The sequence below is a fragment of the Ruditapes philippinarum genome, unplaced genomic scaffold, assembly GCF_026571515.1.
Source record: "Ruditapes philippinarum isolate M1 unplaced genomic scaffold, ASM2657151v2 ctg4108_1_1_1_1, whole genome shotgun sequence".
NCBI lineage: Eukaryota > Metazoa > Mollusca > Bivalvia > Venerida > Veneridae > Ruditapes > Ruditapes philippinarum.
In genome coordinates, this window is record NW_026857366.1 from 57,040 (window position 1) to 76,281 (window position 19,242).

The window sequence follows — 19,242 nt, forward strand, 5'->3', positions numbered from 1 at the left end:
ACAACATGCCTACTTGTCAAACGAAGTCTGAGTAAGTATACAAGTACAGGATGGTTGGAAAGCGTACAAAGAAATAACTATTGGTATTAGATAAGTGATATTTAATTATTATCATTTATACCAATGGAAGCCCTGATAATTCGATAGCCTTGGCATGTTTGTAGTTGAAGCATGGAAATGTAACGTGAACATTAAGGTTTAATGAAGCAAAAATGTTGATATAAAACCATTCACACCCAGTGACTTGACTTAGAGACTAACTCCATAAAAATAGGCTACCAAATATGTAAGATGATCATTAAATTAATTGAAATTAAGATAAAACCCAAATTACAAGGAATAGGTAACGCATACATGGTTCCTATTTTAAGTGAAAATAGGAATATAATTTGGGAAAGATGGATGGAATAGTTATTTATAACTTGGCATATGTGCTTTGAGAATTCTCTAAATTAGTAAGTGTGGAAATTATAAAGCCATAAGTAATAGAAAGTACTCAATAATCCAACTTGCGTTTAGGTTAACGATATTCATTTTCAAACTGCTGAAAAGGGCAATTACTTGTAAAGTTTTACAGCAATAATATGTAACTATAAGCCAGGATCAGTAAGTTATAATTGTTGATTAGTTATGTGAAGAGTAATGAGAAACATGTGGTTACGAATAAATGCGAACTTGCCGTTTTATTAAACTTGTTGATCGTGTTCGAATTTTTTTGGACACGACACCGAGTTTTATAGGTGCCAGATCTCCTAGACGGAGCAGGCATTTGGTAAGGGGGTTCGGACTGCAAAAGTGCAGCGGGTCTAGTATGGTAAATCGGACGGTTGTTTCATAATCATTGCTTTTGTATATAGTACTTTCATGGGCTTTCAGTGGTGAATTTACGGTATTTTAAATTGTTCGGCTTCTAGGGCGTTAGGCAAACTACTAAGGCCCAGGTCGTCAGCAATTTAGGCTTCCTCTTTCGACTGCGGGACAATTTGCCTCTCAGGTCACTAGGCCATCAGAACTGCCTATCAGGCAGCATGCGTTTAGACTTTTCTTCTGCAATTCATTACAGCATGATTTGTAAGACAATTTTACCGAACAATGGACAGTTTTTCATACAAATAGTGAGACATTGTACATAATGTAATCATATGTAGTTGCATAAGATCAGCTAGAAATCGAACGCAAAACAATATACATGTATTTACAAGATGAGTATTATCGTCGCCTAAATTGTAGCGCAGTTCCATATATAATAATATCACTCGCTTTCAAACATACAAAATTCATCTTGAGTAGGCAGATTTAATAAATATGATTCAACAATAAAACTTCAGTTCAACATAAAATTACATCTTGCGACATTTAACGGTAGTGTTGCGACATTTAACGGTAAGGGAAATTCTTTCGACATTTAACGTTAACATTCAAACTCCTCACACTGATTACCTCCTTGGCAAGAATTGTAATACGGCTTCAGAACGTACATGATGATGAAGTCACATGAGCGTAAGTCGAATTCAATGTATATCGACCGTTGACATAGAAAATCTAACGCATTTTTTCTTTTGTTTATTTTTAACTTTTTTGTACCTATCGTCGTTATGATTATTAAAAAAAAATTATAAATAGTACAAATAGATGAAATAAATTAAAAAGCTAAAAAAATAAATATCAAATTTGATATGATTAAATTATGTGATGTTTGAGATTCTGTACCTGATAAGGGAGTCACTGCGTAGGAGATTGGTTAACATTGCACATTTACGGAAATGTTTTGCGACATTGAGCGGCGGTTTGGACATTAGCGGAAATGGTGCGCACATTTAGCGGAAATGGTCGAATAGATTTTGCGAATGGTGAGCGACATTTAGCGAAGATGCGACTTTAGCGGCGTTTGCGGACGATAACATAATCGGCAACAAGTTTCGAGCTAATGGAGAAAAACTGGATCGATGCTCTGTTACTCACTTAAAAATGGACATAAAGGCATGCAGTAATGTCGATTAGGTATTATTAGATAATTAAATATCATTAGCTCACCAATATGTCGTTGACTTGCTAGTACGCTGATCACAATCATGCGTAGGTTGAAATTCTTTTTTTTTATATATTTTTTTCGCATTCCAGACAGAGGGGCTTTTGTTAGCGAAACAAGGGCAATATCCGCTTTAGCGATGGGATCTCAGGCTTGATATTTTTTGCTTATTCATAACTTACGCGCTATTTCATGCTCGATCGTCATAGCTAGATAACACAACATCTCTGTTTTTTATAGTATCAATATGTCGATTTGCCGAACAGAAGCACATAAGAAATCGACAGACTAGAACCCAGGCTAATTCCGCTTTTATTGATATGATTGTATAGGCATGTTCCTTATCTACGGAGCCCCTCGACACTTTTTTCTCGGCACTTAATTCTTTTTAACGAAATATTTATTCGTTATTACGAAATATCTACTCGTTTTAACAAAATAATAATTCTTTATTACGAAATAATTATTCGTTTTTACGAAATAATAATTTGCTTTTACCAAATATTAATTCGTAACTACGAAATATTAATTCGTTTCTACGAAATATTTATTCGTTTTTACGAAATATTAATTCGTTTTTAAGAAATAATAATTCGTTTGTGTGGAATCTAGCAGTGTACCATTAAATGTTTTCTGGCTCGTTTAAATATAATTTTACATACATTTTCCCTTACCACTACGCTACTATTTTTGATATTTCTATTTCTCTTTTGTACTTTTCTCGTGAAAATAACAAAAGAGAAGATATATATTGACATATCAATAAATAAAAGAATTATTTATAGCAATATATATGTTATGATAAGATTTTATAAGTGGATTACGGCGGATTCCATATTTATGATTTTCGTCCGCCGTGTAATATTTTAAAAGTTGGTAATATGTTTAAGCTATTATCTATAATCCGGAAAAAAATAGTAAAATAAGATGCATGATTTTAGGTCAAGGACGCTTTGCAACAAATGACAAATATGTCAGTTTCTAAAATTTCCGCTTTTCTTTCGTCGGCAAAATACTTTTGTTGTAGAATTGTTAGTTTTACTCTGAAACAAGGGATAACTAAAAAAAAAAATATTTTCTAAGCCTAAAAATATGGGACGAGAGCGGATGTCCAATCCAGAAACAACTTGGTTAGGTTAACTGCCCGTCGTTACATGACTGAAATACTGTTGAAAAACGTTCACGGCGCTTCTCCCAAAATAAATAAACAAAAAAGAAACATGGAAATTCACAGCAATAAATGTTGATACGTTGATTATTAACTTGTGCCAATCATCCAACAATTTTCATCCAAACCCCGTTTTGCTCAGGTAATTGGTCTGGTGAGCCGCCAATCGAATAGGTAATAATAGAAAACACTTTATAACATAGAAATTGAGGGTTTGGTTATGGCAGACTGCCAATCAAGTAGGACTATAGTGGTCTTGCATCGCATAAAAGAAATCTAGCCTTAATATGTAATGATTAATTATTTACTGTAATGTGGGATCATAGATAGTATTTGGTATTCAATAGCGAAAAGAGTCTTAGACATAAGAGGGTGCACTTGTTAGATTGTTGTTAAATTATCTAAACATAAGGGAGTTTTTGATATTCCTGAAAGAGGAAGAATATACAGTAAGTGTAGTTTAAAATGATAATCCGATAAAACATCTATTATATGATCAACTTCAGCTAAGCGTTTGCGGATGTTTAGGTCCGGCCTTACATTCACTTTCGACCTTCATTATGAAACTATTAGATACATTTGTGTAAGCTTCCATCTGAGCCTAGCTTTAACCGTGATCCTGCGTATGATGTGCAACTGGGGAGTGATTTCCCTAAGCGGCCATATATATATCGAAATGACACACATTACCATAATACTATTATCTAATGCTCATTGCACATCTTGGACGAACACGGTAAACATTGTTTTGCAGTTTTAACAAAACATGATTAGGTAAAAACATATGGAATAACATGCATTGCAATGCACAAATATAAATTCGATATTATTGATAGATAAAGAGGAAATAATTCGACACTTATAATTGAATGTTTTTATGATATATAATTTGAATGACATGTTATAAAATAGGTCAAAATTAGAAAATTTAATGAAGTTCATATTTATTTAGAAAGTCCAGAACACAACATAGTGACAATAGATAATGTAAAATATCTTAAGAATGCATCATGTATTATGCGTATGACTAATCAAATCATTGCTGTTCTATGATATAAGTTCACCACTTTCATATCATTATTTTGTGGCGATGTTGTGACACAACACATAATTGGATCTGTAAATGTTCTAGTATGCGATTTTATTACAGATAATTATCCGCAATTGATTTTCAAGTACAGTTGTATTGCTTAAGAGTCAATGTCTAGAAAAACTCAGCCATGTATTAGGGCGAATTTAATTTAATGAACTGATCAGTCTCTAATCTAAGACGAGAATGGCAATATCTATGCACTGTGATAGTAATACAAGGCATCTATTTGTATACAGATCTTTGATATACTTGCTGAATGGAAGAGACAGAAATAAATAAATAAAATATGAATCGACCAGATTGATATCGCTGTAAATGAAATGATTTTGGCTGTTATTATTCTGCATGTTTTGTCTTAGGTATAAATATTTTGCATATGTTACAACAAACATAGAAACAGAGACAGAATACATAACTCTGTAATACCACGCAAGGATAAACATCGTAGACAACCACGTCATACTATAATGGCACCAGGCTGTCCAGTCTAGCACTTTCCACTTATGCGGAGCGAGAAGGCTAATAAATCGTAATATTACTATGTTGATGTATGTTATGTATTATAATTCACGGTGGATCCGTTCTCAAAGCTGACGATGCTGCTCGGTAACGAGGTGATTCTTTATAATAATTCTAAACCTGAACAATTTGGTACATACGACATAGTATGAATGAATATAACTATTTCTGAAAAAGAACAATAGTCCCTTTTATCGTGAAATATACTGTATAGGCGTTATAGACTTCGTGTGCCAATGTTAACAGTGCTGCCGGAATTATCATTGAAAACCTTTGCAATTCCTTCGCTCAGTGTGTTTTTGCGCTTTTATGAAAACTAGCATTTCAAGTGTGAAAGTTTTAAATGTAAAATATAATCAACATTTATAAACTTCTGATTAATTGCATACAGAATATAACATTTGAGTTTTACACTTCAAAATAAACATTTGTCTTAAAAATGTTTACCAAAATAATCTTTTTCGGAAGAAAATAACGCTGAGAGGATACCAATTCGAGTGTTAAGATAACTTGTTGCCGTTATTTAATGAAATGGAATTGATTCACTCATTTACATAAATTACACTTATTGTAACAAATGCAGTGAAAGAAAAATACTTATCAATTGTCCATAAAAATGATATTACATCGAAAGGATACCTTTAAATATGTTGGTGAGATAATAAAATGATGACAAGTCGAGTATTGCAATAAAGTAACTTGGTCACGGTTACTTGTCGTGAAAAAAAATTATAAACGTTGAACAGAGAGAGGGGGTTATTTTTTGGACACTGTGGATAATTTTCAATGTTCAAACTTTTAATAAACATTAAATATATGTAGATGTGAATAACAAGTAACGTAAATATCTAATTAACACTTTAAATGAACATTTGTCTTTTTCGTTTTTACAATAAGATCTTTGACAGCGGAAAATAACGCCGAGAAGTTACAAATTATAGAGTTAGATAACTTGTTGCCGTTACTAGGGAAATGGTAATGATTCCTCGTGTGTATAAATTACTCTTATACCAAATGCAATCCAATTAAAATATTACCAATTCTCCATCAAAAAAGAATTATTATATACAATCAAAGGGATGCCTTTAAATATGATTGTGAGATAATAAATGAAGTCATATCGAGTTGAAAGTAAGTAACTTGGTCACGTTATTTTCCGTTAAAATTGAAAACGTTGAACTGTATTTTGGACACTGTGACCATTTAAATGTTCAAACATTTTAATAAACATTAAATATTTGTAGACGAGTATAACAAGTCACGTAAATATCTAATTAACACTTTAAATTAACATTTGTCTTTTTCGTTTTTACAATAAGATCTTTGACAGCGGAATATAACGTTCGAGAAGTTACAAGTTATAGAGTATAATAACTGTTGCCCCGTTATTAAGGGAAATGGAAGTTGATCTCTTCGTGTGTATAAAATGCAATCCAATTAAAATATTATCAATTCTCCATCATAAAAAAAATTAAATACAATCAAAGGGATGCCTTTAAATATGATCAATGAGATAATAAATGAAGACAACAAATCGGAAGTTTGAAAGTAATAACTTTGGTCGACGTTATTTCCCGTTATAAATTGAAAGACGTTCACTCTATTTTCATGACACTAGTGACCATGTTCAATGCTTCAATCAACATTTTAATAAAACTTAAATATTTGAGTAGACGAGCATAACATTTTTCACGTAAATATTTAATTAACACTTTAAATGATATTTGTCTTTTTTGATTTTACAATAAGATATTTGACAGCGGAAAATAACGCCGAGAAGTTACAAATTCGAGTGTAATATAACTTGTTGACGTTATTTAATGAAATGGGTATGATTCCTCATTTATATAAATTACACTTATTCTAACGAATGCATTGAAATATAAATATAATCAATTCTCTATAAATATGTATGCTATTATGTATGAACTCTTAAATATGTTGGTGCGACAATAAATGAAGACAAGTCGAGTTGCAATAAAGTAACTTGGTCACGTTACTTGTCGTGAAAAATTAAAACGTTGAACGGTATTTTTGACACTGTGATAATTTCAATGTTCAAACATTTTAATAAACATTAAATATTTGTAGATGTGTATAACATTTCACGTAAATATCTAATTAACACTTTAAATGAACATTTGCCTTTTTCGTTTTTACAATAAGATCTTTGACAGCGGAAAATAACGCCGAGAAGTTACAAATTATAGTGTTAGATAACTTGTTGCCGTTACTAGGGAAATGGTAATGATTCCTCGTGTGTATAAATTACTCTTATAGCAAATGCAATCCAATTAAAATATTATCAATTGTCCATCAAAAAAGAATTATATACATTCAAAGGGATGCTTTTAAATATGATTGTGAGATAATAAATGAAGTCAAATCGAGTTGAAAGTAAGTAACTTGGTCACGTTATTTTCCCGTTAAAATTGAAAACGTTGAACTGTATTTTGGACACTGTGACCATTTCAATGTTCAAACATTTTAATAAACATTAAATATTTGTAGACAAGTATAACAAGTCACGTAAATATCTAATTAACACTTTAAATGAACATTTGTCTTTTTCGTTTTTACACTTAGATCTTTGACAGCGGAAAATAACGCAAAGAAGTTACAAATTCGAGAGTAATATAACTTGATGACGTTATTTAATGAAATGGAATTGATTCCTCGTGTGCAAACATTACACTCATTATAACAAATGCAATCAAATAAAATATTATCAATTCTCCATAAAAAATGAATGCTTTTGTATCGGAGGAATGCCTTTAAATGTGTTTGCGAGATAATAAATAAGACAAATCTAGTGCAAGAAAATAACTTTGTCACGATATTTTTTCGTGACAAAAGAATTACGTTGAACGGTATTTTGGACTCTGTGATAATTTTCAATGTTCAAACATTTTAATGAACATTAAATATTTGCAGACGAGTATAATATATCACGTAAAGTTATTTTGTACATACTTTTCTCCATGAATACGATGAACTATTCTTCTAAAAAAAGAACACTTTTCTTTTGCAGCTGTAATAACTTACAGGCGTTATAACCAACATAACGTGTTGCCGTTACTATTGAAACGACCGTGGTCGATTATTTGCTTCGCTTGTACCTTTGCGTTTCTTGTTGGGGTTTTGCGCCTTTTATGAAAAACACCACCCAAGTGTGATAATTTTAAAATGTCAAAAAAAGGTTAGTTTTTTGTACAGAATATAACCTTTTAACATCCAATTAACACTTTCAATGAACATTTGTCTTTTCCTTGTTTTACAAAAAATTAAAAAAATAAAATAAAAAAGCGTAAAATAACGCTGAGAAGTTACAAATTCAAGTTTTCGATAACCAGTTGCCGTAAATTAATTAAATGGAAATGATTCCTCGTGTGTATAAATTACACCCATTATAACAATTGTGATAAAATAAAAATATTTTCAAGTCCCCATCAAAAATGAATGATATAAAACTGAATTAAGACACATCTAGTAGCAAAAGAATTACTTTTGATTTTTCACGAAAATGAAAACGATGAACGGTATTTTAGACAATGACAATTTATAATCAACAGTGCTCAACATTAGATACTGTCGATAGGCATAAATTAACATATCATATAAAATTATAAAGTGTTGGTGTTATCATTGAAACGTTCGGGTTGGCCATTTGCAAGTTAAAAAAGATCTAAATCATTACATACACACTGGACGAAGACGTTCCCCTATCCGTTTGGACGAAATTTTATTTCTTAACTTATTTTTGTGCATAAATTATGCCTGATCGATAGTATTATCAAATATAGTAAATAACATAAAGTAATATCTGCAGCGGGGGATCTTTTACCACGGACGCTGCTATAACCTATTACAGATACAATATTTTTAGCTCCATGCTCCATTACTTCATGCATGTACACGTGTTGGTGAGAAAAATAAATAGCAAGTTGCTGATATTAGTTTTTTACTTTATCAGACAAGAAAAGTAAATGCCGTTATTGATGAAACGGATATGATTACTCATTTACCGCCGTCTAGAAATAAAAGAGATCAAAATACTCTACAATAAAATAATTTTTAATCGGTTCTTTTTGGTCCGAAAATAAACCTTTGAAAAAGTCATGTCGGAAACAATTTATTTAACATTATTTAACCTGTATATGAAATATCAATATTGATTCAGTCTAACATTATTTAAGCTGTATATTGATTCAATCTCACAAATTTATATTAACATTGCAGACAAAAATTGAATTATGCAAACTACAACAGTTCTGTAGTACATAACCATATTAAAGAATGGTAGACAATCGGGATTAAAGCTTGATAAGCAAGCACGAGTTATTTTTCTTGTTTCCCCTACTTTCAAGAAATAACGTGTAAGAGTTATAAATGATTTTGTAATACAATTTTTCAAAAGCTTTGCGCACAGACTTTTCAGCTTTGCGCACCGGGTTAAAGGCAGAAATGTGAAAGTACATTGTTTATACTTTCAAAAAAAAATTACCAGAACAATAGGAAAATTTTGAGATTCTTGGTACAGCGATCTCAAAATTAGAAAAAGTCGGTCATTTTTGAGCTAAAAATAGCACATATTTAAAGTTCAGTAGACCGTGACATGATTCTGAGATCAATTAACCTGTTGATTAATCGGTACTCTACAATATACGTGTACTTACAGTCACTTTTCAATGAAAACGGAGAAGATATACGAATAAAATAAACATTTACAAAGTTGTTCCTGTTAGTAAACAGATAAAATTTTATAACGGCTATGGGTTATAAAAATGATAACGTGTTTAAGTTACACCCCTGACTGTTATGACTGACGAACTGTTTCAAGAGCAGTTAAGCATTACTCGTTTATAATGATATTTTTAAAATCTGTAATATGTAAACTTTTACTTTACACAAACTGTTAGAGTAATAACGTCCTTATAAGTTCTCTTTAAACCTCAATTAAAGTCGTTGATATAACTATAAAAAACGTAACTAATTGTACTAATAATTATTACAAAAGAACATTTCGTTAACCATTTCAATATTGCTTTATCATGCTACTTTCTTTATTACCGGATAAACTTATCTATCTCCAGTCATTTCGTTATATGATGACGACACATATAAAATCATTAAAATAATCTAAAATCATGAAGAAAGTAGACAAAGCAGGATAAATCAAATACATGATTGATGTCGAAATAGGAGAAGGTTTATCCGGTTCGCTGCGAAAGTGTATCTTGCCAAACTGTAGCGAGCCAAGGTACGCTTTCTCGCTTACCGGATAAATCTTCTCCATCCGCACACCAACCATGTTTTCTCTATTGCGGAATGGAAAGCAGAACTTACTGATCTAAAAAAGCCGAAGTATGCGGGACAATCTTTTATTTTTCGGGATACCGGAAGTTAAGGGAGAGACCCCCTCAGACTGTGTTGAAAAAGTCCATGCCTTAATCGAAAACAAAATGAACATTGAAAATGCTAAAATGTCAATAACGTTACAACGTGCCCATATAATCGGCAAGTACAATTCAAGCAAAATAAGACCCGTTGTCGCAAAATTTACGTTCGATCCCGAAAAGGAGTTGGTGCGTGCGAACGCGAGTAAGCTGTCAAGGCTATATGGTTTAAGCCAACAATACTCGAAAGAAGTTGTAGAGACCAGGAGGCACTTTGTCCCGATTATGCTGGAGGCGCGCTCTCAAGGCAAGGAAGCGTTCATCCGTATTGACAAGCTTTTCATCAATGGTGAATTATTCAGGGAAAGCAAAAGTCTCGCTACTCGTATTTAGGAAAATAGTGGGAGCGATATAAAATGTTTATTTTGGAATATCGAGGGATTAACCAAACAGAAAATAGCATGCCCCGATTTTATAAAATTCATTGATTATGAAGTATGATTTGATATTTTCAAACGAAACATGGACAAGTAAAAATTCTAAAATAAACTTAAATGGATATAAATTGTTTCACTCATACAGAAAATTCCAAAATAAAAGAGCGAAAAGAAATAGTGGAGTAATTTTGCATATGTTAAAAACTCAATTATTAAAGGAGTGAAATTAGTGAAAAATGACGTTGATTCAAATTAGATGCATCATTTTTTAACATTTATTGTTTAAATCAAAAAATAATTCTGACTGATATTTTAGATAATCCGTTAGTCATGGTCTAAAGGTGACATTACCTGTATTAAAAAGGGAGATAATGCTGATGTAAATAATTATAGCGGTATTACGCTTATTAGTTGTTTTGCTAAATTATTCACTATTGTTATAAATGAAAGATTAAAGAAATGGTCTATTTCGAATGATATTGTTACTGATGCACAGTTTGGTTTTAAAGCTAATCATAGTACTGTAGATGCAATATTTTTATTGAATTCCTTTATCGAAAAACAATTGAAAAATATATCTAAACTGTACTGTTGTTTTATTGATCTTCAAAGGTGTTTTGATTCAATATACAGGAATGGAGTCCTTTACTTTTAGTAACTAGACCATTAGAAATACCATCAAAAATTATGTTTAATCTTTTTGACAGTTATGTTGCATCCATATTAAATAATTACTACATGTAATGCTGCTTTGTACGATGAAACTGGTCGTTTTCCGCTTTTTTATAATACGGCAAATAAGAATTGTAAAATAGTTTTTGAAATTACACTTAGAAAAAAGTAAGAATTGTTTATTAGAAAATGTAATTTTGTCACTTAGATATATTGCTGATAGAGATGCAAATCAAACTAACTGGGCTTCTTAAGTTAAGCAATTGTTACAAGAAACAGGATTTCATGATGTTTGATTATTTCCTGAATCTGTCAATGTTAATATATTTATTCCAATACTTAGAACAAGACTTATAGATATTTATATCAGTAACTGGAGACAAGGTGTAAATAATTAAAGCTCACTCTCATTGTTTAAAGAGTTAAAAAATAACTTTGAATTATCAAATTATTTAAATAAAGTGTTTGCACAAAATTGAGAAATACAATAGCTAAACTAAGATTGTTTTCGCACTGCTTAAATATAGAGACTGGCAGACATAGAAACATTGTGATATCGGAAAGAAAATGTACATTTTGCGATCTAAACGACATAGAAGATGAATATCATTTTGTTTTAATTTGTCCTACTTATTCAGATTTAAGAAAATTGTATATACCATGTTATCCCAGGCATCCCAGTATGGTTAAATTTATTGATCTATTAAATACATGTAATACAAATACTTTGAATAGATTAGCAATATTTTGTAATAAAGCATTTAGTATTATAAATGAAAATATGAATAATGTATATGACTAGTATGTGTTTGTGTTTTAACTGTCGCTGTATTTAATGTATGCTGTATTTTTGTGTAATGACGAGGAACTGTTATGTTCAAGTCATATTGAATAATAAAATATGTTATGTTCTGTTCTGTTCTATTTATCCAGACTTTGTTTGTTTTGCTCATTTTTTTTATTTTTTGTAAATTCTATCGTATAACTACTTGTAGCTGTTTATTGAGTTTTTAGAATTCTAACTTTGTGTCGATAAAGTGATTAATTTCCATATTGAACTGACTGATTTGTCTGATGCGCAATGTTTTAAGATAATCGTAAATGAAGTAACATACAAGAATATCATGTGAATTGTTAAAATCATAGGTAACTAAGTTGTAACTTGAAAATAATAACAAACCCTCCTACCGAACCTAATTCTATGTAAAAAAGTAAACATAAATATAATTGTATAATTGAAAGGATAACATTATAATTATTATCGTATTATTTATTTTTTATTTTAAGAATTTTGGCCTATATTTTATTATCTTTCTTTACATCGGACACGTTGATGATATATTTGCTAGCATTTCATAAAAATCATGATGAAAAAAATAAACAACAAGGCGTGTCTTTACAACACCCTGAAAAATCCTAAATGTTGGCTCCATGATAAGAGCATCAATGGAATTCATTCATTCAACTTACATTATTCAAGAGGTATTATTTTTTACCAGGCTGTATTTGCTAATCTAAACAAACATATTCTATTTACGAAAAAAATACGCAAGTTTCAACTCTTTATGAAAAAGTGCTTTTTAAGTTACCATGTTAGTTTTTACTTAATTAATATTTTCCTTTGCAAATTGAATGTTTTAATGCCATGATATTGCTTCTTAGCAGTTTTTTTGTCGTTTGCATTTATCAAATGTACAATATTGAAAGCCTTACATTTTGTTACTGTTGAATCCTAAACAATATCATCATTCATACATCGGGTAACATGTAGCACCATATACCATTTTATTTCTCTTAGTGCACACTAGAAAAGCTAACAGTTTTCAAAAGATTACATTTTTCTTTCACACCCGATCTTTTTCTTTAATTTCTTTTTAGTCTAAACACTTTATAAATTCAAGAGTCTGATTCAAATATACATTAAAACTGAAAGACAAAGTAATAGATACAAACGTTTCTCAAATTTAAATTATGATGTTTAGAAAATGTGTTTAATTAAATATTATACATAACAGGATATTTTATAATTATAATGATTCCATTGACTTTATTATTTTTTTATGATTTTCGGGTTAGTATTTTCTACAGGAAGTTTGTTTGTTTGCACATTAGCTGTGCAGGCCCAAGAAGCAATGTGTACTTCTTATAAACATTTGTATAAATGTGTTATATACTAAGAAGATAAGCCTGTGTCCCCTTTTTTGAAGAATGTGTGTTGACAAATTTATGTTTAGATATATAATTGAAAAAGTACATATACAGGGCTATAAAACACTTGGTGTGAAAACATACACAGAACACTGTCATATATATTTTTGATATTGAATGTATAACGAATAATGATGTTAGAAAAATTAATTTCTAACATACAAAAGATTTATATAATTATCACGATATACTGTCGTATTTCATATTCATTTTAAGAAAAAAAAGAGCAATGAAGTGATTTGTTTGGATAGCTCTTCAATCATGCGCGTATCTTGAATACCACAATGCGTCGTCGGGGAACGGGAACACTAGCTAGAAGAGGGTAGCATATTTTTAGTTATCAAAAATAGTTTAATTTTTTATTCAACCTTGCTTTGTTAATTCAAATCAGGCATTCTGCTGTATGGCACAAGGAAACAACAATATATTCAGTCAAAGTCAATTTTAATGGACCAAACGTAGACCATATGTCGGCAATCTTGAAAAAGGAAGTCATCATTTAAATCGCGGTAAACGTGATTTTAGTTTTTTCATGTTTCAGTTAAAATTGTATCAAAATGTTATTTTGCTAGATTTTAAGTATTAAAATTATTCTTACTTTGTAACTCAAAATTTATTTTTTCAACAAACAAGAACATTTAGAAAATGATGATTGTTTTCAGACATACGCACAAATTTAATGGACTATCATTGCTTTTTGCAGAAATTTATAAAATGTTGTTCTGTTTCACGTAAAAATCTAGAGATTTAAAATATTTTGCAAAAAACACTCTGTTGTATAGGTGTATGAATAAAATATGTCAATTCTGGCCAATTTTTACACTGGTCACATGAAAATATGCCATTAACGTGAAGTAAGTGATGACGCGGCATTAGTGATGTTGTATATACCTCGGTATCACTCACTTCAAGTAATAAATTTCTGAAGAGTGAACAATTTTGTTAAAACTAGGTGTACGAGTTTATAGCGCTTCTATACTGAAACGGTCTATGTTGTGCATAAAGTGATTTGATTATAACTTAAAGTGGGTGTACTTATCAACTATTTTTAATATTTTCATAAGAGAACAATCAACATTATAATGTACCAAATTGTAGCTTGGAAACATTAAGAAAACCTCTTAGCGAATCATTTTTATAAAAGAAATTGTGAACATAGATCGAATGGGCTGGCTTTGACCACAATCAGAACATAAACTGAGGCTTGCATAAAACAATTGTTTATTTACAAAATTCCTAAAGCAAATTTTTGTATCGGTTAATTCAACTCAAATGAAGATTGCAGCATTAACAAAAATTATGTTGTACAAGAAACAGATCATTGTATTCGAATTGAAATTTTCTTTCATTATAGCATTAATGTTCATAATGATCTACTTTTAAATTAGATAAGTTATTTTTAATGAATGAATATTGTTATCTAAACCCGTGACATGTTCTTCTGTTAAACCAATTTCTTAAAATATATGCATAACTAAATCTTTATTTATGTTACTCTCTTCTTCGAAAGAGTGCATTGATTCAAGGCATCGATAAACGAGTGATATTTACATATCAGTGTTGTTTCTGTTCATTAGTTTACATCTTAGCATAATTCAAAGCAACATACTGACATAGAAGTTTTACCAGATTTTGAGGTAATATTGATTTAAACTTATAAATATACTGTTATGGACAATTTTGTAATCACAAGTTATATGGGAATTTTATAATGAATAATTCTAACACGACCCACATTTTTTTCCTTTTAGGCCACTAAAGTTATGAGTATATGTAGCTTGACATCAAACAAATTGCAACACAAGCTTTTTTTAGTATTTTGCAATCAATATATATGCATGGACCTTGTAGTAAAACCCTAAAAAAATATACCTTCGGAAACTTGACTTATGGCAGGTAGTTTAAGAGTACCTGTCCAGGGATAAAAATCGTAATATAATATCGTTATAATGTTTAATATATGGCGATTGTCTTGTCTTTCTCTGTTATAGATTGGTAGTTTTTTAGCCAGTATGTATTTGGTGTTCATAAAAATAGAATTTGCAATGAATAATAACAGGTTTGGCCTTTTTTTACTATTTATTCACTTGTGACACACACGATTATTACCCCACCCACTCATAATAATAATGCAAAACGTTCAAATTGCATTATCTTAAAATACCTAATATTTAAAATTAAAAAGAGGTTCAAATAATATTTATATCACATAAGCTTATATATATAAAGAAACTTAATCACTTGATACATTTTAAAAGCAAAATGTAACATACGTTACATCAATTACATTGACATTAATCTAGCATTTTTTAACTATTGTTGAAAGATTTATGAAAATAAAGAGAACAAACTCGGTTATTTTTCCTAAAATCCGTAGGAACAAACACTGCACCTGGTAATATACTCAACTTCTGAAAGTAACTCATTACAATTATTGTCTTTTGCTGTGTTATTTAACGTATTTGTACGTTACCAAAGTCTCATTCATCCAAATTATGAAATATCACCCAAAAATGTTATGCAAACTATCAGTCTTAACATTATTTAGTAGAAATAACTACATTTATCATCGCAAGTATTGTCCAACTATCTATATTGCAAAACACTTAAGTAAATTAAGAATAAATCTTCGTTTATAAAGCTGAAAATGAGCTGTAGTAATGTCTATAGTAATGGTTCAAAATTAGAATTTTATATCATTAATATGTACAAAATGTCAATTTTATGTCATGTATCATTTAGGTTGCTTTAAAAAAAAGTTCACCTTTGAATGCAATCACATCTTGTTTAACCTATTTATGTTTTCTTTCTTATTATAAAAAGAGATATAAGAGTAATTTCCACGTCTCTATGTCTCTCATAATGCTCATTAGTTCGACTACACCTAGTCACCTTAAAAAAATGTTATCCTTCCAATAACTTTCAAAGTATTGTATAGTGGTTAAAAAGCCATCTCCTGCTGTTTTCGATGGTCTTTTTCACTAGATTTGCAAGTCGTGTGTTTGCACTTTTTATGAAAAGAACGTCTTGAAATGTTACTGTTACTGTTAAAACAATGGTGGTTACGTATTTTAGCTGTCAGGAAGCCTTTTACGCCTTTGATTCTTCCTAGGACCTTACTTCACGCTTAAAGTGTCTTGTTTTACACAAAGACTTGATCAAAGCCTTCAACTTTACTGACAACATCGCCACGAAGTTTATGTTCTTTCTGCAACTTACACAGTTATTGTCTTAAATAAATATACGTTCAACAACAGTTTCTGAACTTCTAATCATATTATGGTCTCTTGTAGTTTTCTCTTCTTGTCGTAATCATAACAATACTCTTTTCTAATATTTCGGCTTTACATCCAGTCATCTAAAATGGAATAAAAAAAAAAGAGATAACGAAAAATAATACTATTCATCATATGAATAAAAAGAAATAAATTTACTCAAAAAGTGGAGTCCTCTTCAGAGAAATGCATAAATTTGGGTGCACTATAGAGCAAAACGTATGTTCAACGTCAAATACAGCTTTCTTGATCACAGACTCAATCAAACCATATCTGCAATTTTCAGTAAATTTGCTGTTTTAATTGCTTCGGAGGGATCACTTTTTTAACCAGATATTTTTACATCACAACAGCAGATGTGAAGCGCTGTGTGTCAGCCGTAAAATGTTGCCACGTACTTCACTTCAGTGTTGTTATATTTTTCTGGTCTTTCGGGATCATTGAATCCAGCACTTTTAAGTGTTAAGAATTTAGTACCGCTCAATTGAATCCGGTGCTAGGGGGCATGAGGGTTGTTGCACTTTTTCATTATATTATCCCTAATATACAGACTCAATTAAACCGGCTCTGCAATTTCCATGTAAATTTGCATTTTTTAATGCATCTGAGGGATATTTACCAGATATTTAAATAACATCTGTAACTGTTATTGACAATAGAAACCGAATTAAATAAAAGGAGGCATTTCCCCTGTGGCCAAATGGTTGTAGGTATGACATGGCTTTCATTTTTGGCTTATCAAACAAAGCACCCGAACTATTTACAGGGCCTTTTTACCTTCTATAACAGGGGCTGGTATAGGGCTGCTTCCCCAAAGAAAATTTCTTTAAAATCATGCAGTTTTCCCAAATAATTGAATTTACATCAAGTTTTTTCTTCCCCTTTTGCAAATATACCATGTACATGTAATTTTCCCCAAAATTAAGGGCTGGGCTGCTTCCCCAACCTGTGAAAAAAGCCCTGATTTTTCAATCACTCTTAATATCCATATAAATGAGTTATCTTTCGTTTAGGCCAATACTTTCAATATGATTCACACCATATGTTGTAGTTTTCATAAATAAAGGACGGACAGCATAAGGAAAGAAAAGCAAACAGATAGATATACCCTAAAGAGAGGCAGATGTTCTACACAAGTTAATAGTATCCCAGAATCAAGTTTTACAACTTTTTGGTAAAGACAAAAAACAGAGAGCCAGACTGACAGAAAGGCAGACGGTGTAGATGGACATACAGATATCCATATTAGCACAAACATCATCATTAAACTCATTACGTTTGTATGGAACTATCTTATCGTCATGTGTTTGTAAAATTGTACAACAAATTTAACACTCAAAAATGGGGATCAATTACCACTGGCAAAGCAACAGGTTACTCCGAATATAGTTCCTCATCAATATTTGGAGCATAATTAAGTTAAACCAGAGACATAGATAACATGTTATCAATGTCTCTGGTTAAACCATTGAGCTCAACAAGTTCAACAATTTGAACTGCTTACTGTGACTGTAGAATAATTTTTCTCCATTTATTGGAATCACAATGTTGAAATTACATAATAATTGTACATTCTGTATCTGTTTTTGACTCCTCTGACATCCCATATACCAGTCCTATGTAAAAACGATAATTACATCACGATAAGTATAACCTTTCAATTCCTGTCTTCCAAGGGTAATTAAAATGAAAACTTAGTATGAATCATACTTAACGACATTTTTATACCAAAACTTATAATCTGTTTATAAAAATCATGCATTTATGATTCTAAAATTACTAACAATGTCTTCTGTATTTCGTGCATTGTTTACCCAAACACGCTTCCGTAGTTACATTTTGAAGCTACCCAGGATAAACTTAAAATTGTTTATTTTTATTTTTCCTACTTCATAAACATCTTATTACCAAAAAGAAATGTTAATATATAGGCTAATGATTACTTATATCTCATGAAAATTGAAAAATCTTTACTGTTTTAAACGACAAACGCTGATGATTATACACGCGAAAACCCATTACAATTCATTTATTGTATAAGATATCTGGGCATGTACGAGGCTAAAAGTTGTAAAAACAAGTAAATATAATATAAAAAAATTTATACATACTTCGCACAACAGCTTCTAAATCCAACTCCATGTAGTAAATGTGTTTATTTTGATTTATTTAAATCACGCGGCCTCATAACTTTTGTTTACCTCGACACCGGTTACAGTATAAACTCTGTGTATGGTGTACATGCAGAGCCATATAAAAACTCGAAACAAATGCAAAATTTGAATTGCTTTTTTTACTGGTTTGCCATGGTTAGATTTTTTTAGGGTTTTGACCTGTTTTATATGATGTGTATTACAGACTAATTTTGTAAAAAAAGCTTGTGTTGCAATTTGTTTGACGTTAAATTTTACTTTAATCGGACTATTTCTGAACATATAAAGTGTA

The 19,242-nt window shown here is 30.6% G+C and overlaps 1 protein-coding gene across 1 annotated transcript in view; it reads right to left on the minus strand.

Annotated features, from left to right (window-relative positions):
- LOC132749515 (heavy metal-binding protein HIP-like) overlaps positions 1 to 19,242 on the minus strand; it is a 124,630-nt gene that overhangs the window by 56,845 nt on the left and 48,543 nt on the right. The window lies entirely within an intron of this gene.